Raw genomic sequence first — 11,225 nt, 5'->3', positions numbered from 1 at the left:
GCCTTCTGGCAGTGACCAATGCCAGGTGCCCCAGAAGGAATGATCCAGGCCCTGTCACCCAATCCCAGCTTCTGGCAAACAGAGGCTAAGGACACCATTCCTGCCCATTCTGGCTAATAGCCATTGATGGAACTATCTTCCATGAATCTAGCTAACCCCCTTTTGAACCCCATTATAGTATTGGCCTTCACAACACCCTCTGGCAAGGAGTTCCACAGGTTGACAGTGCGTTGTGTGAAAAAATACTTTCTTGTGTTTGTTTTAAACCTGCTGCCTATTAATTTCATTTGATGGCCCCTTGTTCTTGTATTATGAGAAGGAGTAAATAACACTTCCTTATTTACTTTCTCCACACCACTCATGATTTTATAGACCTCTATCATATCCCCCCTTAGTCGTCTCTTTTCCAAGCTGAAAAGTCCCAGTCTTATTAATCTCTCCTCATACGGAAGCCGTTCTATACCCCTAATAATTTTTGTTGCCCTTTTCTGAAACTTTTCCAGTTCCAATATATCTTTTTTGAGATGGGGCGACCACATCTCCACTCAGTATTCAAGGTGTGGGTGTACCATTGATTTATATAGAGGCAATATGATATTTCCTGTCTTATTATCTCTCCCTTTCTTGATGATTCCCAACATTCTGTTCGCTGCTGCACATTGAGTGGATGATTTCAGAGAACTATCCACAATGACTCCAAGATCTCTTTCTTGAGTGGTAACAGCTAATTTAGACCCCATCATTGTATATGTATAGTTAGGATTATGTTTTCCAATGTGCATTACTTTGCATTTATCAACAATAAATTTCATCTGCCATTCTGTTGCCCAGTGTCACGGACTCACAGATCGTGCCCACTCTTGGCCCCTTGCGGTCCATGGGGGGTGCCCCTTTTAGTGAGACAGTCCTTCTCAGGGGTCCACTCTCTCCCGGGGTCAGGCCCCTCCATCTCCTGGAGCCGCACCTCTCGGAGCCTTAGCACACCTGTTTCTTGCCATGGGCCCCCCTCAGGGAGTCCACTCGCTCTGGACCCCCCGGGCCTCCACCACCCCCGAAGGGGTTGATGCAACCCTGTTCTCTAGACCAGAGCGACTCTCAGACAGCGTAAAACAGGAGGGTTTATTGAGAGTTGAACACAGCACAGGAAACTCTCAGGGCCTCAGGCCTGGCCTCCCTCAGCCCAGCACACCCCAGTCTCTCTGCATCCAGGTTGGCTCTGCCTGCTCCCCCTCTCCAGCCCAGAGCCCCCCTGCTTCCCAGCTGGGCATCTGATACCACCTCCCCCAAGTTCCGCCTCTGTCCTTTTTCTTCTGTCCAGGTAAACAGGGTCGTAAACTGGGGCCTCCTCTCCTCGCTTCTGTCCTCTGGCTGGAACCGGCTGGTTAGGTCACTGGGTCCTCACTCTGCAGCCCATTATTCTCCCACTGGCCAGAACTGGCTGCAACTCCTGAGCTGGGCCTCCGGGTCACCAGGTCGCCAGGTCACCGGTCGCTGGGGTATCCATCCTCCAGGCCATTGGCTGGGGTCCCAAGTTCCCTCTCTGGTCCACTGTAACAACAACCTCCCTCTCCCCTCACCTCGTTAAACCAGTAACACCCAGGGAAACTGAGTCCCACCCCCTCCGCATGCAAACCATTGAAACCCTACAGAAAACAAGAACCCCCCCCCACTTCATCACACCCAGTCATCCAGTTTTGTGAGATCCTTTTGTAGCTCTTCGCAGTCTGCCAGGGACTTAACTAGGGTTACCATATTTAACAAATAAAAAAAGAGGACACTCCACGGGGCCCTGGCTCCGCCCATTTCCCAGCCCCGCCCCGCCCCAACTCCGCCCCTTCCCACCCTAACTCCTCCCCCTCCTCCCTCCCACTCCCAGCCACGCGAAAAGGGCTGCCTGAGTGCTACCAGCTTCATGGTTTGCCGGGCAGCCCCCAGACCCTGCGCCCCCGGCCGGCGCTTCCACAGCGCAGCTGGAGCCCGGGAGGGGAAGCGCCCAGCCAGGGGCGCAGGGTCTGGAGGCTGCCCGGCAAACCGTGAAGCCGGTAGCGCTTGGGCTTCGGGCAGCCCCTATGCCTCTGGACCCTGCGCCCCCGGCCGGGTACTTTCCCTCCCGGGCTCCGGCGGCGCAGGGTCCGGAGGCATGGGGGCCGCCCGAAGCCCGTAGCGCTCGGCTCTTAAACAGAGCCGAAGAGTCAGGGGAGGAGCAGAGCCGCCGCTGGAGGGAAAGTGCCCGGCCGGCATTTTCCCGGACATGTTCGGCTTTTTGGCAATTCCCCCCGGACGGGGGTTTGATTGCCGAAAAGCCGGACATGTCCGGGAAAAAACGGACGTATGGTAACCCTAACTTAACAATCTTGAGTAGTGTCTTGAGTAGTGTCTTAAGTAGTTTTGTATTTTGTTTTGAGTAGTTTTGCCTCCGTCTGCCCGCAGAGTGAGGGGAAGGGAAAGGATTCCAGCTCTGGGTGACGCTCCCTGCCCTCCCCCCACCCCTCCCGCCAGCTGGCACCAGCTGGGACATCTCCCAGCGCTGCCCCCCCCCCCCCCCCCCCCACACACACACACAGAAGGGCCCGTTCCCCAGGCGATGGGATCCCGGCGCCCAGTCTGGCATTACAGCCGTTGGTGTCCATGGCATCTCCATGCCTTGGGTGGCTCCAGGCCCTGGGTGTCCCCCCTACTGTCCACTGCCGGCCCTGTCCCACCCCAAGTCTGCCGATCAGCCTGCCCTGAGCACGTGCACAAGACCCAACAGCCAGGCAGCCAGAAAGAGCTCCCTAGTAAGGGGTAACTCCGCCCGGTGTCCTGTTCCCAGCTGTGGCTGATCCCTGATGCTGCAGAGGAAAGCAGGGAAAGAAAAAAACAGAAGCCATCTGGCCAGTTGTGCATTGTGGGGGGCGGGGGGGAGGAACTCTTGACCGCTACAGGTGCCCGGCTGCCACCCTAAAGCATGTGATTGGCTCAGAACCAATGATATAACAGCAGGGCATGTGGAGGACAATGCAGGCCACCTTGCTCTCCGCAAGGCCTGTGAAGGAAGGCCAGGACCAAGGCTCTGCTATCCCCCGCCTTTCCTGGCCTGCGCATTGCAGAGCCCTTACACTTTTCCCTCTCTGGGAGCTGTTCGGAAGAAGGATTCTTGTGACTGGCCCGCTTGTGTGCCCAGTGCCATGCCAGATGCTCTGGCTTCCCGTCCCAGAGATTCTCCTTCTTTTCCACAGAACGCTGGAGTTATTGGGGCTGTGGGCAGGAAATTCATTTCCTTGCCTGCCCGGCATTTTCCCAGGGTGTTCCGAAGGGGTGAAGAATTCGTCTGCCTGGACCTCTGGGGGTTGCCCAGCTTTCACGGCCAGCCCCTCGCCACAGCCTCCCTCCAGCCATTAATAATTTTTTTTTTTTTTTTATTAAAATGGAGATATCCTATCTCCTAGAACTGGAAGGGACCTTGTAAGGTCATTGAGTCCAGCCCCCTGCCTTCACTAGCAGGATCAAGTACTGATTTTTGCCTCAGATCCCCAAGTGGCCCCCTCAAGGATTGAACTCACAACCCTGGGTTTAGCAGGCCAATGCTCAAACCACTGAGCTATCCCTCCCCCTGTAAAGAATTTAATCCTGTAAAGAATTTGCTGTGAGACAGGCCCAGCAGGTGGGAGTCACCCGGCATCACACCACTTGGCCATCAGGTGGCGGCAAAATGTCAACAGGTTTTGTGTGTGTGTGTGTGTGTGTGCGCGCGCGCGCGCGTAAGTGAACATAATGGCAGGACATATGCCCTGTGCAAACGGGCTGAGGGCTTAATCCGCCAGCAGAGCGAGGGGTTTAAGGCCGCCTGCTTTAAACCGATCGACTGTGCGAAAATCCACAGCTAGGAAATACGGCTCAACGGGCAGGATCGTCCCCCTTACCCCCTCCCGCCTTGTTTCCAGCTGATACCACCTCTCATCACAGTCCCCCCGAATACCTGCCCCCACCCCACACAAACAATGCCAGTCTGGTGACCTGGCACTGCCAGCCAACCCGCCCTTGCCCCTCACCAGCCTCTCCTCTCCCTGTCCCCTTTTCTAATTAATTGTAAGGATTGTTGGCAATTAATCATCTTTTCTTAACGAGATTACAGGATTAGCGAGGGGCCACCTGCCCCTCCCCCCACCCCAAACACACCAGCCGCTTGGACTGCAGGCATGAAATTGGACATGTGCCCAGACATCAGGATGAGGGGTGTTGTGGGGCAGGGGCCATAAGGAATCCGCCATCCACCTCTAGATTCCCATGCTGGGATCTCTGGGTGGTCAGTGGAATCCAAACAAATTTCAGACCATCCCAAAATTTTGAAAGACCCCCCCATGAGGAAAATGGTGTCCTGCCACCCCGTCTTGCCCTTCTTCACACACACACCCCCACTCTCTGTCCTGTGGCTTAACCCTGGTCCTGTCATCCAAATGAGGCCTGCTGGTGTGGTGAAGCTAACCCTTGGGTATTTCCCCCCAGCACTGCTCTAGGCCTGCTCTTGTGAGCACCATGACCTTGGCTGGGGTATTGGCCTCCATCTTCCATCCATTTGAAGGGATTAGAGAGCTTCCCGAAAATCCAAATTAAATACTTCCCAGAGAACTGAGCGTGGACAATGATGCCGGTGCTGGAATGAAGGGGTCCCCTGTGGGGTGAGCCTGTCTCTGTGCCCCCCACCACACACAGCCCCACACAACTGTAAGACCTACCCATCAAGGTGGGTGGGGAATGGGAGCTGAGGCCTTTCTCCTCCAGGGGACGATGGCTGTAATCCAGCCCTGGGGTGGGGCCACTGGCTGGCTCAGGGGGTGGTGAATGGGACACAGACCCTTTCTTCTATTTTCTCCGGCCCCAGGGCAGGGAGAGGAGTGAAAGCCATTCCTGTCTCCATTGTCTATGAAGATTTGGGGTGAACTACATTTTGCCACGTCCTTTAACAGGTGCCACGTTCTAGAGACGCAGCCTATTAGAATGGGCCATGGAGACCGACTGGCCTGCACCCCAAACAGACAGGGCAGATAGATAGATAGATAGATAGATAGATAGATAGATAGATAGATAGATAGATAGATAGATAGATAGATAGATGGGGGGCTGGGGATAGACAGACAGAGGGACTGTCTGGGGTTAGCTAGGTCCGTAGTTTGCCAGTACCCAGGCTCTTCACCCCAGCGAGGGAAGGAGGCCACAGCGCAATGCCCAGAGGAAGGCAGGCAGGCCCAGCTACGCAGCCCCCCATCCCCTCCCTCCCGCGCTGCCAACATGTCAGCAGGGAATGAACACGGCAGAAACAGATGGTACTTTTGTGACCCCTGCAGGGGATAATGGTGCCGCGGTTGGGAGCGGAGGGGGCGGGGGGCCAGGATTAATAGACTATGCAGGAATGTCCAAACCACACTTTTAATGAACTCCGATCAAGATTTAATGAAGCACGACGTGGCAGTACAATTGGGGTCCCCGACCCCGCAGAGGGGGGCAGAGGTCGTCATGGTGAGAGCGGGCCCCCCGCCCGCCTCGCCTCATAGGGACAAAAGGGGGAGGAGGGGCTGGCACTTAGTTATATAGTAAACCAACTGCCAGTATAGCTAGCTAGCTAGCTAGAGAGGGTGCCTGGGGATGATAGCTAGCTAGTTAGGTGAGGGGCAGTTCCTCCCTCCCCCTCCCAGATGCAGATATCCAGGTGGGCAGGGGCAGCCCTGGGGACTCTGGAGTCCTGCGAAGTGCTCGTGAGAAGTTAAAGTCCCAGCAGCCCAGCCTAAGGGCCTAGGGATTGGAGCTGGTCTCAGCCTGCCCTCTTCCGCTCCAACACGAGAGGTGCTTTGTAATGGCAGAGGGAGCTCAGTGTCCTGCTCACAGCTGCTGTCCAGCCTCTGCCCAAGGCTGAAATTCCCCATCTTGCTCTGGGTGACTGTGTCAAATTCACAGATGGGGAAACTGAGGCACAGCTTTAGGCAGTGGGTTCTACAAGGTTACAGCTGAGAACAAACCCCAGGAGTCCTGACTCCCAGCTCCTCTGCTGTAATCACTAGACCCCACTCCCCTCCCAGAGCTGGGGATAGAACTCAGGAGTCCTGATTCCCAGCCCTCCCTGCTCCAACCCACTCGGCCAGGTGTCTGTGGCAGGTACATTGGCCTGTAACTGAAATGGGCAGCTCATGAGGTAGCTCCTGAAGGAGGAATGGGGGGTTAGGGGACAGGGCCTGGCATGGAGAAAGGAGGGGAAGCCTGTTGCAAAGCCCAGCACCCCGGCCTCCTCCCCCCAACACCCTGGATGTGCCCCTCATCGCTCTGCCTATGGGAGCTCAGAGCCTGGGCCCCTGGGTTCTGCCCTCCCCCCCCCAGCTGTGAGAGGGAAGTGGGATCTAGTGGTTAGAGCAAGGGGGGGCTGACAGCCAGGACTCCTGGGAACCGTTCTCTGATCCCAAGTTTCCCCTGTGTGTCGAAGGAGGCTGTGGGGATCACATCAGCATCCATGTTGCCGTGCTGGGGGGCAAAGGGTAGGACTCCCCACGATCAGGGCAGGCTCAGTGCCCGTTGTGGACACAAGGCCACGATGGCCGCGGAGGCCTAGCCCCATCTGGAGGCCTCCACGGCCCTTGGCGAGGGCAGACGACTACCAGCCCATCCCCACACGGGGAGCAGATGGCCGCCGCACCGTCCATCACTGCCTGTCAGCCCCTGAATGGCAACAGGGCGCCACAGGCAGGGCAGGCCGAGGTGGAGTGGAGGAGATGGGGGGCAGGGTAGGATACCCAGTGAGTCTGGGGGAGCTGGGAGTCTTGGGGATGCAGTGCGGGGGGAGCACAGTGGGGGCAGGTTATATGGAGATATATGGGGCTCTGTGTATTGGGGGGGAGTGGGAGCAGGGTAAATGGAGGATATAATGGGGCTGTGTATATTGGGGACAGTGGGGGCAGGGTACATGGGGGATATAATGGGGCTGTGTGTATTAGGGTGCAGTGGGGGCAGGGCGCAGTGGCCACAGGCAGGGCAGGCCGAGGTGGAGTGGAGGAGATGGGGGGCAGGGTAGGATACCCAGTGAGTCTGGGGGAGCTGGGAGTCTTGGGGATGCAGTGCGGGGGGAGCACAGTGGGGGCAGGTTATATGGAGATATACATGGCTCTGTATATTGGGGGGCACTGGGGGCATGGTACATTGGGGATATAATGGGACTATGTATATTGGGGACAGTGGGGGCAGGGTACATGGGGGATATAATGGGGCTGTGTATATTGGGGGGCACCGGGGGCAGGGTACATGGGGGATATAATGGGGCTGTGTATATTGGGGTACATTTGGGGCAGGGTATATGGAGATATAATGGGGCTGTGTATATTGAGGGGCAGGGTACATTGGGGATATAATGGGTCTGTGTATATTGGGGGACAGTGGGGGCAGGGTACATGGGGCTATAATGTGGCTGTCTATAGGGGGCAGAGTGGAGGGTAGAGGGGGGAAGAAGGATATATGGTGGTGCAGTGGGAGGTATACAGGGGTGCACTCTGGGACAAGGTTCCAGCTAGGGGTCAATCTCCTATCAACCACAAGTTGTAACACCATCCCCCCATCCCCCACTGCATACAGATGCCCCCCTTGTTCCCTGCACTCCATCCACTAAATCCCCCCGCTGCTGCCCCAAGGGTCTCCCATCCAACCCACAGCCAGTGCGAAGAAGCCCTGGCACGATGTCCCCAGGCAACTCACGGAAGGTGCTTTAATTAGCCTCATCACCAGGCACTGTTTATTTTCCACAGGTCGCGCTCCCCATGGAGCTGGTGCCCTGGCCACAGCCTCGGCTCCATGCATGGCACGAAGTCAGCCTCCCGCCGGAGGTAATTACCCTCCGCGCTCTGCCCCGCTTTCTTCCATGATCTCACCCCGCAGTCCCCCCGGGCGTGTGCTCGGAAAAAAGTTCCCAAGAGACATGATGCTGTGGCCTGTTAACCCCAATCGCCAGGCTGACGCGTTCCCCCCCCCCCCCCCCGCCCCTCCACACACACACACAGATACACAGACATATGCACTGGGGTTGTGCTCAGGTACGGGATTCTCCTTCACTTCCTGCCCCAGCTGTGCGGTTGTCCCCCAGCTGCCCTGCTCCAGAAGTGGTGGCATCTCAGTGCTGGGCAAGTGAGGGTCAAAGGCAAGGGAAACCTTCTGGGGTGGGGAAGGAGCTTTCTCCCCTTAGTCCATTCAGCCCTTTTCTTCCTGCTGAGGGGCCCAGTTTAGTACCAGCTGGGCCCTTGTCATTAATCAAACTGGGGTGTGAGAACTCACTGACCCATTACAGGGCCCCACAACAAACAGGAACCCTCCCAAGTGCTGGGAAGAACCATTGCCTAAGAGTCAAAACACATCAAGCCTTAGATGGAGTTTACCACCAGCTTTGGGCTGCATTCCAAAGCAACCCGACTCCAAGAAGACCCGGTCCCGGCGTGCCGGGGGCTGCTACCGGCCTCACACCGTCCACGGGCACCTCTTAACGGTTTCACGCCGAGGAGCTGCTACCAGCCTCACACCGTCCACAGGCACCTCTTAACGGTTTCATGCCCTCAGCATGAAACCGTTAAGAGGTGCCCATGGACGGTGTGAGGCCGGTAGCAGCCCCCGGTGCGCCGGGACCGGGTCTTCTTGGAGTCAGGCTGCTTGGGAATGCAGCCCAAAGCTGGTGGTAAACTCCATCTAAGGCTAAATACTGGCATGAGCCCGATAGTCAACAAGTACCATAAGGGAAAGTTGAAAAAAACACATCAAGGCATAGAACCCAGGAGTCCTGGCTCCCAGCCTCCCCTGCTCTAACCCAGCAGACTCCACTCCCTCCCCCCCCCCCCCGCGAGATAGGAAGAGAACCCAGGCATCCTAGCCCCCAGACTCCTTACTCTAACATCTCCAATCCAGAGCTAGGGAGTGAACCCATGTGTTCTGGCTCCCAGCCCCCCTGCTCTAACCCACCAAACCCCACTCCTCTCCTAGAGCTAGGGAGAGAACCTAGGAGTCCTGGCTCCCAGCCCCCCACTCTGGGCAGGGGCTGGTGATTGGCGGGACTGCCAGGCAGCTGGGGGGCGCAGATCTGGGTGGGAGTGCAGCCACATGTTGCTGGGGCTTGGGGGGGGGGGGGTCCCTTGGCCTTTTCACACTCCTCCCTTGGAGACTTTGTCCCCCTCCTCCATCGCCCGCCCTCAATAGGGCCACAGCAGGCCCTGTTCCCACAAGGCCCCGTTACCCGGGCGACAGGCCCTGCTGAGCCTGGGAAGCCCGACAGCTTTTCCTGACGCCCGCACCAATTGATGGGCCACTCACCATTCAGATGTGAGGAGGGGTGAGGGGCAGGTGTTGGGGGAGCAGTGCCCACCTCCCCACCCTGTGAGCCGATGGCACCAGCAAAGGATTGGGACCTATGGTGGTCTCTTAGGAAGAGTTTGTGCCGCCAGGACTCCTGGGTTCCATCCCCAGCTCGGGGAGGGCTGGAATGGGGGAGGGAGAGCTGGGATGCCTGGGTTCTCTCCCTAACTCTGGGAGGCAAGTGGGGTACAGTGGTTAGACTCAAGGATGTGGGAATTGTATGTTGGAGTCCTGCCTCCCAGTGCTCTAGGAGCTCTGGTGCGGTTGGGCCCTGGCCCCAGCCCCAGTGATTTACCCTCCCCCACTCCATGCAGATGCCAATTTTTTTTTCTGTTTAATCCCCAAATCTTCAGAATATTCTTTCCAAATCCTCTTGGGACAGATTCCAACGGCAGCTCGCTGGGTGTCTCCAAGCTACACCCCCACTCACAGCACTCTGCGACAGTCCTCTGGACACACCCAGAGCCAGACACAGTCCCGCTCACTGACCCCAGAGATACAGCAACACCAACGCACACACTAGGACGTGATACATGCAGAGCTACACACGCTGCACAAACATGCCGAAACACACATGAACATGCAGGTACACACAGAACTATACGCACTGCACAAACACGCCGAAACCGAGGTGGGGGCTTAAATCTGTCTAGCAAAGAAAACACAAACCAGCAGAAATCCCCTTAAATCTCCCCCCCTCCACACACACCCCAGCACAATCTGCTTCCCATTCACCCTCATCACCCGGGGACTGGCAGGGCAGGCATGTGCCTGCAGCATGGCCTAGCACAGAGAGCAGGGTGGGCTGGGAGCCAGGACTCCTTGGTTCTATCCCCAGCTCTGGGAGGGGAGTAGGGGCTAGTGGGTTTGTTTCCCAGCTCTGGGAGGGGAGTGATATTTAGTGGTTAGAGCTGGGAGCCAGGACTCCTGGGTCCTATCCCTGGCCCTGGGAAGGGAGTGGGGACTAGTGATTAAAGTGGGAGGGGGCAGTCAGGAGTTCTGGGGTCTAGTGCTTAGAGGTGGGGGGCTGGGACGTCCGATGCCTGGGTTCTATCTCCCTGTGTGGGGTGAGTCAACTCCATGAGGTCTCAGCTTCCCCCATTTCCCTTGTTGCACAAACTCCCAAGAGATAATTGGGAACAGATGTGGGGGAATTCCCAGCCCCATGGCATTTCCACTCATGTGGCTGCAAGACTCCCCAGGGGGCAGGGTCATAGGCCGGGGGATGCGCTCTGTCAGCTGGTGCTACCTGCTCAGGCAGAGAGAGGGGGCATGAGGGTAGGCAGCTGTGAAAGGCCAAGAAAGAACAGGGGCAACCAGAGAAAGAGGGTGGAATCAAGGAGGGGGAGCAGGCCAGGCTGGGGGGCTGGGGAAGATGGAGCTGTTTGGGCCTGGGGGCTGAGGATCTAGCTAAGCTGAGGGGGCAGCAGGCTGTGCCTAGCGAGGAGCTGGCAGGAAGCTGGGGGTTGCGTCAGGTTGTTATGCAGTGGCTGCCCCCTGGGATTCCCAGTTCCTATTCTTAGGCCTCCCTGCTGGGGGGGCAGCAAGGGGAGCAACCAGCTCCGGTTGTGCTCACACAGCACCAGACACTGCACACACAAACAGCGCACATACCAACTGCAACACACGAGCACAGCGCAGAGACACACAAATGACATCCAGAATGTGCACACATACTGCATCTGCAACCCACATACAGACACACACACATCCCTCTATGCACAGCAACACCACTGCACAAACACAACCCTCACTACACACACACCGGGTCACACCCCTCCTGGGGTTGTGGAGGTGCATGTGTTATGTGCCCACTCTTGCCTTTACTCTTCTTGTGAGCTGGCTTGATCCATGCATGTGTGCACTGTGTTGTGTAA

This window comes from Chrysemys picta, chromosome 20, assembly GCF_011386835.1.
Source record: "Chrysemys picta bellii isolate R12L10 chromosome 20, ASM1138683v2, whole genome shotgun sequence".
NCBI classification, from domain to species: domain Eukaryota; kingdom Metazoa; phylum Chordata; order Testudines; family Emydidae; genus Chrysemys; species Chrysemys picta.
The sequence above is the reverse complement of the archived record's forward strand: the minus strand, read 5'-3'. Positions refer to the sequence as shown.